Source organism: Oryctolagus cuniculus, chromosome 20 (assembly GCF_051225735.1).
Source record: "Oryctolagus cuniculus isolate XC-2025 breed Fujian yellow rabbit chromosome 20, ASM5122573v1, whole genome shotgun sequence".
Classification (NCBI taxonomy): Eukaryota; Metazoa; Chordata; class Mammalia; order Lagomorpha; family Leporidae; genus Oryctolagus; species Oryctolagus cuniculus.
Window position 1 is genome coordinate 43,883,976 of NC_142886.1, and position 12,355 is coordinate 43,896,330.

Sequence of the window (12,355 nt, forward strand, 5' to 3'; positions counted from 1 at the left end):
TATTTATTTATTTGAAAAGCAAAGTGACAGGGAGAGAGAGTGGGGGACAGATAGATATAGAGAGATCTTCCATTCACTGGTTCCCTCCCGAGATGGCCCCAGTGGCCAGGGCTGGGCCAGTCTGAAGCCTGGAACTCCATCCTGGTTTCCCATGTAGGCGGCAGGGACCCATGCACTTGGGCATCCTCTACTGCTTTCCCAGGTGCATTAGCAGGCAGCTGGATCAGACACAGGGCAGCTGGGACTCCAACCAGTGCTCCAGTAGGAGAGGCCAGCGTCAGTGGCAGCTTAACCCACTGAGCCACCGTGCCAGCATGTAGGCCCATTCTACATACACAAAGACTGAGGTTCCTATGGCCAGAAAACCAGCAAGGCCCCAGCCTCCGGTTCAGAATTGCTATTGTAGCCAACAGCTCTGAGACCACGAACGAGAGCTGTGGCCACAGCACCTTGGCAGCCAGCACGGCCCGGGCATTGCTGCCAGCCTGCGCCATGGCCCAGGAATTGCTGCCAGCCTGCGCCACGGCCCAGGGCATTGCTCCCCGCCTGTGCCACGGCCCAAGAATTGCTGCCAGCCTGCACCTTGGCCCAGGGCATTGCTGCCAGCCTGTGCCACGGCCCAGGGCATTGCTGCCAGCCTGCAGGGGAAGGGAGCAGGACGACCGCCCGCCTGAGTGGCCACTCGGGCCCTTGGCACTCCGCTCGCACACACACCCCCAGCCTGGCCTGGGCTCCCCGGCCCGCCTCCCCTTGGGTCACTCTTCCTGGCTTTCCCAGGATCCAGCTGCTCCCTGCTTCCCAGCGCTCTGTCCTCGTCCTGCAGCTTCCGGTTTCCCAGCAGGCTCGCCTGGACCCCACAGCCTTGATGGACCCCACAGCCTTGATGCCCATGCCCTGTCCGGCCTGCCTCTGCCACCTCCGCCTGCCGCCGGGTCAGCCTGGCCAGACATCCTTGAAGGCCCCACGCCTGAGAACGACCCGTTTGGGTGTTCCCTTCCTCAGCCCTGCTCCTCCTCCCCCAACACAAAGGGGCTGCGCTGGGTACACGGTAGGCGCTCTGTGGATCCCTCGACATGGGCTGCCTGGCTGGGACCCCCGTGTTGGGCAGCTGGTGGGCCCCGGAGGCAGCGGGGAGTGGAGCCTGCTTAGAAACCTGGATGACATCCGCCCAGGCCTGCTCTAGGACCTGACCTCCTGGTGACTGAGTGGGATCCTCCACCCCAGATTCCTTCCTGGGGGCAGGGAGGGGTGGGCGTGTGGAGCACCAGCCACACGGCTCAGACGCTGTCATGGGTGGCTCTGCCTCCCCACCCCAGCCCCGAGCTCAGGGAGGTCCCTGAGTCTGGGCTCCCGTGCTGGGCGCCACATGGAGGGCTCGGCATTCACCCGGTGTCTGGGGCAGCCACCCTTCGCCTTGCCGCTCATCTCAGCCCCTGGCCCATGGGTGATGGGTGCGCGGGGTCACCGACGTGTCTGAGGGAACCTCTCTTGGAAGCCACACTGCCACCAGTTCTTCAACTGCACCCGGAATACCGGGGACCCCAAGTCTGCCCTGCACGCCATCCCAGCCGGGGCCGGATTCTAGTGTAACGGCAGAACAACAAGACAAGAGAGCAGACATGTCAGAAAAGCATTCGTGGGAGGAAGAGTTTCCGTTGCGATTTTAGGATGTTCTGCCTTTGTGATAAGCCCACCCGTTTTACTTTGGCAACACTTGTTCTCATGCGCACACGTGTTCACATGTGTGCATGTGTACAAACACACGTGTGCATGTGTACACACATGTATTTGAGAGGCTTCAAAGAGCCGATGGAAAATGAACATGATCTTTTCATTTTGTTTTCCCATGAACTTTCTGAAGCCCCCCATACACTCTCACGCACATGTGTGTGCACACCTGCACACACGCACTCACACACACACACACGCACATTTCTTCCCACGAGTCTATGAGGGAGAGACTTGGTCCACTGCACAGCTTGGGAGACAGTTGTGGGGTAGTAGTCTGTTGGCTGTTAAGTGGTATACATCCTCATAAGAATTTCTGGCTACAAATGAAGAAAAAAATTAAATGTGGGTGGAGACAGTTCGGGAGAAACCGGGGACGACGAGGGTGCCTCCATCACCCTCCGAGGAGCACTGCTGGCCCATGACGGCTCCTGGGTGGCTTGCAGCATGGGCCCCGTGGGTCCCGCAGCCGAGCAGGGGGCTGGGGCAGGCACCAGCGCAGCTCTCTGTTCTCTGAGCCAGGAAGGGGCCCCACTCCCCTCTCCCGTATGCCTACTCCTGAGCATCCCCAGTGCAGTACCAGAGCTGGAAGGTGGGTGGAGCCCTACCTGACAGCCTGCGAGCCAGCGTGGGACAGAGACGGAGCCCAGGCCCACTGGCCTGAGCCCACAGAGAACGCAAAGGGCCGACTCCGAGGCTGAGGCTACACGGAGGCCTCAGCAAAGCCTCGGGCAGCCCCAGGGGAGAGGGGCCTCCCACGCAAGCTCAGAGGGCTTCTTGGCGGAGGTGATTCCGTCTGTCCAAGTGAGGGCTGAGGCTTTCTCATTGGATTCCAGCAGTGCCAGCAGGTTCACAGCAGGGGGGACAGGAGGCTGTGGAGGTCACAGGCAATCAGCCTCGGGTGCTCCCTGCCCAGAACCAGGGGGAAATAGCACAGGTGTGCAAGGCACAAGGCTGGCTTCTTCCTCTAATTTATGTGTGAAACACAGAGACAGAGAAAGCTCTGCCACCCTCTGGTTCACTGCCCAAGTGCCAGGAGCGGGACCCTCGAGCTTAAGCATCACCCGCCGCCTCCCAGGTGCGCAGCAGAAGGAAGCTGGACTTGGAGCAGAACTGGGACCCGAACCCAGGCAGGCAGACATGGGTGTGGGTGTCCCAGGCGGCTACAGCTGTGCCTAACACCCGCCTCTCATCTCTCGGTCTCCTCTCCAGTTGCAGCCTTCGGATCCCACTGCCTGCACACCGAGGGCGGAGTGAGGTGCAGCCTGCCCGGCGCTGGGGAGACGGGGGGTGGAGGGACCTCACACCTGGGACCTGACGCTGCCATCAATGGCAGTCTTGTCGCACTCCCTGTCCCTGGCCTTGGGGACAGACAGGAGATGGGAGGGGAAGGGCATGGAGGGCATCGAGGAGGGGTCTGATCCTGAGGGGGGGGGTGCGCTCAACATGACCTGCACCCATGGGCGGTGGGGGGAGGCTCATCGAATCATGTCAAGGCCTCCAGGAGGGTGGCACCGGCTCACCGGTCTGGTCCTCAGGGATCCAGGGTGACACTGGGCTGGGCAGAGGTCTTCAAGCCAGAGCCATCACGCATAGGCTGGGCTACCTCACCAGGTCACGTCCCTGTCCCCGTCTGTTCAGAGGGACTAGCCCTGCCTCGTCCACCTCTCCAAGTCATAGCAGCCCAGACAAACACAATGGCCAGCGTAAAGGAGGTGCATTAGGAACAATTAGAAATAATCACAGTAATAGCGATGATGGGGATTAATAATGATGGTAATAGCAAGGAGGACAGGAGAGGCTGCTGGTTCTGCCCAGTGGAGTCATTGCCCAGTGTCCAGCCCGGGCCTCACCAGGTGTGAGATGCAGACCCAGTGTGGGGCAGCCCCAGTGGAATGCTGGGACAGGCCCAGGCCTGGAGCAGTGGAGCCAGTGCAGGAAGACGCGCGTCCTCCTATAACTATTCTGAGTGCTGTGGGCAGCACGGGAGACAGACGGTTATGCCTGAGTTTCCAGAGTCTGGGCGACAGAGTGGCTGATTGCCCGAGACCAGGGGAAAGGCCCCTTCACAGGGCTGGGCAGCTGGGCCGTGCGGGTGGAGTAGTGGAGGGAGACACACAAGCCAGTACCTCCATTCTCTGGAAAGTTCCACGCGCTGCCCAGTGTTGTCTGAGACCAGCCACGGGCCACACACACAGCACGAGGGTGGTGCAGAAGGCAGGTGTGGGGCAGCCATTCTGGGCTCGCTGTGCACACGGGAGGAGGCACACTGCCCTTGGCTCACTCCTGGCCCCTCCCCCTCCAGGCTACAAAGACAGGGGCTGGTGGAGTCATGTGTTTGGGGCACTCAGGTCACTGCTGTTTGCCGAGGTGACCTCTGAGCTGCTACTGCGTGTCTGCTGAAACCAGTGCTGTGCAGAGACAGAGTGTGGGGTTGAGACTAGCTCACACTAAAGCGTGAATGGCTGATAGCGGAGACCTGTGACATGGGCACAGAAAGACATTGTGGAGCCCCTGGAATCTGAGGCAGGGAGGAAAGCCCCGGGAGGGGGATTAGAGAGAGAGGATGGGAGGGTGGGGGCCAGAGGATGCCACTGGAGTAGGATAGTGAGTACAGACCCCGCCCTGCTCCTCTCTGCTCTGCGACCCCCCCCCCAGGCTACTCCACCTGCCAGGACCCGGTTTTCTGGGCTGTGGAAGGGGAGGAGCTCTGGGAAACCCCCTGGGAGCACCATCCGCCTGGTGCTTGTCAACGCCGGGGAAACCCTCAGCGCCCAGTCCAGGTGGCTCCAGGACATCAGGAGTTTGCGGGGTCCCTGAGGGCTGGGCCAGGAGCTGTCATTTTCCTTCCTTCTGGGATGAAGTTTTTAAAAGGTGACTGGGCGCTCAGCTTGAGATCCGTCAACCTGGACCCCCGACAGCCGCCAGCCGCTTCCCGCAGGCTCCGTACGCCCGAGTGGCTGCCCGGGGGAGCTCCGCTGCTCGGCCCCTCTGTTACTTCTCAACACCAAAAATGGTTTCCCTGCTGTCAAAGCGCAGGTGACTTCCTGGGGCACTCGGACCCTGGGAGGGGCGCGGGTCTGAGGACAGCAGCTGCGTAGGGGCCAGACTCCTGGAGCACCCAGGGATTCCGCAGCACCGTGCCTCAACTTGCTCAGCTGTAAAATGGAGGCCAATCCTAGTCCCCCCAGTACAGAGAGGCCAAGTCGGATAATCCTTGCAAAGCCCTGGCCTTGGCCTGGCGCGCAGAGGCATCGGTGGCGGCTGGTTGTGCTGCTGTGTTATTCCCACGGTTGTTGTTCCTCTTAGCACACGCACTGTAATTATCCTTTCAGACGACACTGCCGGGCGATGGGTGTTTCAGGCAGCAACCCCCAAGGGCTGGGGCATGGAGCAAACATTTCCACAGAGGCATCCCCGCCACCTCCCACACCCACCCACCTCCGACCACAGGAGGGCCCGTGTGCCAGCCACGTGGGCAGAGCCGGTGCTGGGCTACCAGGCAGGCGCTCAGCCAGCCCTGGCCCTGTGACTCACCCCCGCAGTCCAGCTGCCACTGGAGGGAGAAGAATGCTGAGAACTCCACCCGGGGTGGGGAGGGGACTGGGCGGGGCTGGAGCCCTGGGTGGGAGCCTGGAGGCAGCCTTGAAGGGCTGGGCTGGGGCTCTGGGGGTGGGGGTACCGTGGGATGTGGATGGAGTCCACGTGGATGTCCATGGCAGGGCTTGTGGGTGAGGCCGTTCCTGGACTCAGTGGGTCTATTCCCAGGGCCAAGGTCCGTACCTAGGAGCTGGCGGGCAGTTCGAGGCCGAGGGATTTCCAGGGTGGTGGCGGGTGGATGCTGGAGACAGGCGGGTGGTGGAGCTTTGAGGCCATGGTCGGCAGAGTCAGGACCTCCTTGGCTGCTGGGAGTCCGGGGCCGGTCCTGCCCAGGGGTGGGGGTGCGGCCGGAGGCGGAGGCCCCAGCAGCAGGGACCCAGGCCTCCAGGCAGAGGCCAGGTTGCTGGGTCTTCAGGCCGGCAGAGCGGTGTCCAGGCTGACAGTGACGAGCCTGGGAGGTGCATGGGGGCCGGCGATGTGTTCCTGCCAGGACAGGGAGAGGGTCAGGTGGAGGTGAGAAGCCACGAGCAGGAGAGGACCAGAAACCCCAGGGGCACCGTGCCGAAGGGGTCAGGGGACCCAGAGCACCAGGCAGTCTGGGCAGGCTGCCTGGAGAAGGGGCCATGGGGCCAGTGGAGCCTGGAGCTCCCAGGGCTCTTTCTCTGGGGGAGGCCCCCTGGTGCACCTGTGTCCTGCCGCCCCGCCCATTCTCAGGCTCACTTCCCTCCCTCCTCCTTCCTCCTGGGCCCCACCTTTCACACCTCTTGTCTGAGTCAAAGTAACATTGTCCTGACCCAGGTCCTGGGCTGGGTCCTTCCCCAGTGGACCAATTTCTGTGTTGCTACCAAGAGGAATTGTTGCAAATTCTAGCTATCAGATCTGCTATTGTTCAAAAACTTGCAATGGCTCCCCATCACCCGCCCCATGAACCATCTAAACTTTCCAAGTAAGACGCCTTGCAATCTGGTCTCAGCCTCCGTCCTGGCATGAAGACCCCTGGCCAGCTTCCAACTCCCTGACATAGATCCCTTGCCCTCCCTGCAAAGCCCCCCCCTGCCCCTCCCCCAGGCCTTCACACAGGCCTGGACAGGGAAATCCAGTGGTCTCCTGCACCCTCGGAGCCAGCTGCATGACAGCTCTCTGCCCACCCATGCCTCCCCTCATCCTGTTGTTCCTCCCCGACCCTGTCACTCTGGCCTGGGGGGGGGGGGGCGGCCCGCTGCCCATGCTGTTGGCGCCATCCTGGGTGGTGGGGGCCTTGCTCCACTGTCACCTAGAAACTCTCCATCGGCTAAAGGGATCCTCAGGCCCCTCTCGGTCTTCACACAGCCCTGGCACCCCCAGGATGACTTTATTTCCCCTGCTGGCCCATGTGTCTGCTCTGCGGGTCTGTGGACATCCGGCCATCACCTCCCGAGGTTCCCACTGCTGCACCTGCCCCTGGGGCACGTGACGTCTTTGCTGGAGGCAGATCCCAGACCCCGGGAGACAGAGAACACGAGTGGGGCCGAGAACTCAGGTGCCTGCCCACACTGGCACCACGGGGGGCGCAGCGTGTCAGGGGAGGGCAGTGCATTGTGGGTCAGACGGACCTGGTCTGACAGAGGCTCAGCCCCCAGGGGGTTCCTGAAGCTCTGGAAACTTCCTGCCCCCCCCCCCCCGGCTCTGCTTATTCACCCTGCAGAATTCGGATGAAACTGTCCCGTCCCGGGCTGGCAGGGCAGGTGGGAGAGGAGCCCAGCCCCACGGGGCCTTGCAAGGGGGGAAGGGGTGACAGGTGTCACCGAGGCTGCTGTGGGCTAGCAGGTGACAGCTGCAGGTCCTGGAGCTTCGGGAAAGCCTGGGTGAGTGAGCCGTGGTGGCCACCCCACCGACCCCGCCTTCCGTGTCGTGGCTGTGTGCCGCCTCCATCCTCTCTGCCATCGGCGTCCTCTACCGTGAGTGCTGGGAGGTCAGGGTTGCTGCAGGGGCCCAGGAGAGCATGGGAGGCTGTGACGGGCCCCTGTCCCCGGTCTGGCGGTCAGCCCAGGGCCACTGCGGTTCAGCAGGGCAGGTGGAGGGAAGAAAACCTGGGGTCGAGACGGGACACAGGGACGAGGCAGAGCTGGCGTCCGAGTGACAGAGCGACTGTGAAGGTGCTGGCACTGTCCCCTGGCCCGGGACCTGCGGAGGCCCAGGGAGGAGGCTGGGGGATCAGGAGGAGCCGCAGCTCAGATGCCGCTCCACAACCACAGGGGCGCGGCAGGTGCAGGTGCCGAGAGAGAGAGCCGGGGCCATGATGGCCTCAGAGCAGCCTGGCCCTGCGGAGCCCCCACCTCCCACCCACGCACCCTCTCCTGGGTCAGCCCTCGCCCGCAGCCACACAGCGCAATTCTGAGGAAGGCAGTCCTGCATAGCCAGCTGAGTCACTTGGCAGCAGCTCCTGCGGTTTGTGTCTGACAGTGGCTGCCTCCACCCCCTGCCGGTGCTCTCTCTGACCCGAAACCCTGATCCTGAGACCCACCTCACCCCTGCCTGGTCCAGGTGCCTCTTCCTGGGCCAAACGCCTGTGGGCACAGGGGCAGAGCGGGACAGGCGATAAAACAGCTGCTCCGGCAGGCACCTGGGGAGGAGCGGTTTCCACAAGGACACAAGTGGGTTGTCACCACACCATTACACAACCAGGTGCACACACACACTCGGCACCAGGGCTGCCGTGGGGAAGGAGGGGGCCAGGAGAAGAGCTGCCCGTCTGCCGGCCCCACTTGACCTGAGCTTGGCCTTCAGGGAGCCCAGGAGCCCAGGACCACGCCGGTCCCACGGTTCTTGCCGCAGACCTGAGTGTGTGCGGCTCCCTGGCTCTGCCGCAGGCATCGGATCCCGGCCCCCCCTCCCCCCCTATCTCAGCAGGACGCCCTGCGGAGGCTCAGATGTTGCCCCTGGAGGCTCGGGGTCGGCCGCGTGGCCCTGTTCTCACTGCGTGGAACTGTCTGCGGATAGAGCACCACGAGGGAGATCATAGACTCGGTGGCCCTGGTGGTCAGCTCCCCTGGGGGCCCAAGGTGTCCCCAGAGCCAGCCAGGAAGACACTGGCCACAGAGAACACTGGCACTGCCTTAAGCAGGGCAGGAAAGAGAGGGGCCTGGAACCCTTGTCCCAGCAAGGGCATCGGACACCCGGGACAACATCACCGTGCCCTCAGCCGCCTGGCGGCCCGCACCGGATGCTGCCCCCCCAGCACCCTGTGTCTGTGGCTGACAGCTCTGGGCAAGGGGAGAGGGCTCGGAACCCTGGGCACAGCCCAGAGGATCTGGGCAGGATCCTTCCCCGTCTGCACTCACGGACGTCAGGGCCCCACGGGGGCTGTGTGAGGAGAGATCCTGCGAGTGGGGAGGTGAGGCCTTGGAAGCCACCTTCACCACTGACAAGGCCAGCGTTAAGAAATGTTTTGATCAAATGGCAACACTGACAACTGCCATTCCTGTCCCTGCCACCTGCTCAGCCTTGTCCCTCATCTGTGCGCTCCCCAAGGGCCCAGCCTTTAGCTTCCTCCACCCCCAACCAGCCCCTCACACTGAGCTGGCGTGGGGTGGGGGCTGGTCACACTTGCTTCTGGTCCTCCTGGGAATTCTCACCCAGCCTCAACACCCAGCTCAGATGTTCCTTACACTAGGAGGAGGCGCAGGTGGCGCAGATGGAGGTGGTTGAGGGTGGGGCTGGCACTACTGGCATTGGTGATCAGGCTCGGAAAGTGGTGGTGGTGGTGATGGTAATGAAGGTGGCAGTGATGGTGGTGATGGTGATGGTGGTGTTGAAGGTGATGGAGGTGGCAATGATGGATGGGATGGTGGTGGTGGTGATCGTGGTGGTGGTGATGGTGAAGATGGTGCTGGGTTGATGATGGTGATGATGGGGTTGATGGTGTTGATGGTGAAGGAGGTGGTGATGATGGATGCAATGATGGTAGTAGTGATGGTGGTGGTGGTGGTGATAATGGTGATAATGGTGGTGATGGTGGTGACAGTGTTGATGATGGTGTTGACGGTGTTGATGGTGATAGAGGCAGTTATGGTGATGAAGGTGTTGATGATGGCGATGGAGGTGGTAGTGATGGTGATGATGGTGTTGGTGGTGATGATGGTGATGGAGGTGGTGATGGTAATGATGGTGGTGATGATGGTGATGGTGATGGGTTGATGATGGTGATGATGGTGATGTTGTTGATGGTGGTGTTGATGGTGTTGGTGGTGTTGGTGGTGATGATGGTGATGATGGTGATGGGTTAATGATGGTGATGGTGATGATGGTGTTGATGGTGTTGGTGGTGATGATGATGGTGTTGATGATGGTGGTGGTGATGATGGTGATGGAGGTGGCAATGTGGTCTTGATGGTGAGGGTGGCTCTAATCTGAACAGGTCTTGGTTACCTCACTCATGTAGACGGTTAAACATCAAAGCGTCATTGTGGTGGTGCTTAAGGGCCGAGGCCTGATCCAGTCCTGGTGTCTGAGGGCAGGGCCCACGGGAGGACACTGGTCTGGCTGGGGTTGTGGGCGTGGAGCCTCATCACCTCATGCTGGTGGCTCCAAGGGAAAGAGCAGGCTCCCTGCCTTTCTCTGCCCGCTGTGCACCTGGTGTTTCCTCCACCCAGGCTCGGCCTTTGCCAGCATCCACCCTCAGCAGACACAGACAACGGGGCCACCCGATATTAGCCCTGAGCCTCCAGATCCAGGAGCCGAGGTCACCGTCCTCCTGCTTGGTGTTTGTTACGTGGTGAGCAGCGGAGCTGCCCCGGTGACGCTGCTGGTGCAGATCAGAGACTTCATCACTGTCACTGGCCAGCACGCAGTGGTAGTTCTCATGCCTTTTCCTGGGAGTCAAGCCGGGAGCTTTGGTCTTTGATCTGTCCTGGGTCATCCCTTCCCCCTAGGGATGGAGGCCTTTGATGGACAGATGGGGGAGGAGTCAGGTTCTAGAGGGGGCGGGGAATAGGAGCTGGGCCTGGGGTACCCACGTGGGGTTTCCTCCCTTGGCCTCCCGCCCAGTACCATCCGTCCATCCATTCACTCACCTAGGGGCTGTTAGTGACCGCCCCCTCCGCGCCGGCGCTCTGTAGGAGAGTCCGCTAAGCAACACCCGTCCTCCCCAGGGCCTCTGAACACACAAGCTCAGTGGCTCTGCCTTCTGACACCTGGACCCAGCGAGAGAAGCGTCTGCGACATACCCGTGGCCCGGCTGTGCCTGGGAGTCAGCCCACGTCAGCAATTAGGTCCCAAACCCAGAAATTTGACAAAAGGGAAAAGGAGGCGCACAACTCCCTGACCGAACTCTGCCTCACCCTGGCCGGGGGATGGCGGTCTGAGGATCCTGGGTGCCCCGCGTCCTGGGAATCTGTGAGGTTTCAGGCATGGGGCTGGGAGGAGGTGGGAGGTCCGAGAGGCAGGCAGGTGGAGCCAGGGGCAGCGCTCTGGAAGCGGAGTGCCAGCTGGGAGGAGGCCACGCTGGGGAGCGAACTGTGCATGGAAGCGCTCTCTGTCTCCCCACAAACGGGGCTGCTGTCCCCCAGACCCAGCACCCAGGAAACCGGGGTTTACAGAGGTGAGGCTCAAAGGGGGTCCTTACGGGGCCCTCACCAGCTTGCCCAGTGTCCTGCCCCTTGAGCTCAGACGCAGAGATGCACGGGGGAAGCCGGTGTGGCCGGCTGGGCCCTCTGGGAGCTGATGCTGAGCTCCTCCTGAGGCACGCACACCTGTGAAACCGGCCAGGAGGAAGCAGCGCAGGGCGGGGCAGGGAGCGGAGCTGCAATGCTGTGGGCGGAGCTCAGGCCACCCGCGGGCTGGGGAGTGAACCCTGCTCTGCAGCGCCCCCTGCTGGGCTGGAGCGGCTGGGCCTTGAAGAAAGACCACTTGCCCGGGAAGGGCAGCCCCCGAGGGAGACCACACCTGGGGCCGCCGGCCACCCCCTCCCCAGGGCTGGAGGCGGTCTCCGCCCACCTCTGCCTCCCCGGGGCTGGACACACAGAGGCCCAGGGCCGCGGTGCTGGTGGCCGACATGTTGAAGCAGGAAGGGTGCTGGGTGATGAGCGCTCAGGCAACCCGCAGCCCACGCCCTAGGAAACAAGCAGGACCTCACAGTGCGGGACGTGGAAGGGCTGGGCTCTTCTAAGAGGGAGGAATCCGGGGAGGCTCTCAGGAGGAGGTGAGATGTCAGTTGGTTATTTGTGTGCAGATAGAAGGAGGGGCAGTGCAGGGAGTGTCCCAGGGAGCAGGCAGCCCTGGGCTGGGCTGCAGATGGGGATAGGAGGGGTGCGCAGGGTCAGCTGCGGTGCGCATGCGTCTGGAAAGCACACACCCGGAGAGGGCGGGGCCCAGGGTCATCAGGGCGCCCAGAGGCGGGATGGCCTCTGTGTGCTCTTACAGGCTGCTGCAGGGACCTGGGCCAGTCCAGGGGCTGCTTGGGGCCCAGGAGCTGGGCTGGCGGGCACGGTGCGGTGCTGCCGCGGAAGGCGAGGCCGTGCGACAAGTCCTGAATCAACGCCCTGTGACGGCTAAGAGAAGCGGGGTCCAGGGGACCAGCACTCTTCAGACTGGGCCAGGCACAGAGGGGAACAGGATCCAAGTCACCAGGAGGGGGCGACAGAGAGTTCCTGTTTCCCTGCAATCAGGGCTAAGCAGCGCCTTCCCAGCTCACCATCCTGGGAGGGCCGGGGGTGCTGGCACGCGGGGAGCTCGCCAGGCGCCCTGTGCACCCGCGTGGTCGTGCCGCCCCCTCCCCGTGCCCACTGGCTCTCCTCTCTCTAAATATATTTCAAGTACATAAAGAAATCTTTGATAAATAAGTAAAGTTCGTTTGGCTCTCAGGTGAGACTGAGGGGTCCAGGAGTGAGGTGCTGGCCCTGGTGAGGGCCCTCGGCGGCATCCCAGCACGAGAGGGCGCGGGACTTACTGCAAACCCCCCGGAGTGACTGACTGCCTCCCAGCACGGGTCCCTCCATGCCTGAGTGTGGCGCGCCCACGACCTAACCATCTCTTAAAGGGCCCATCTTTG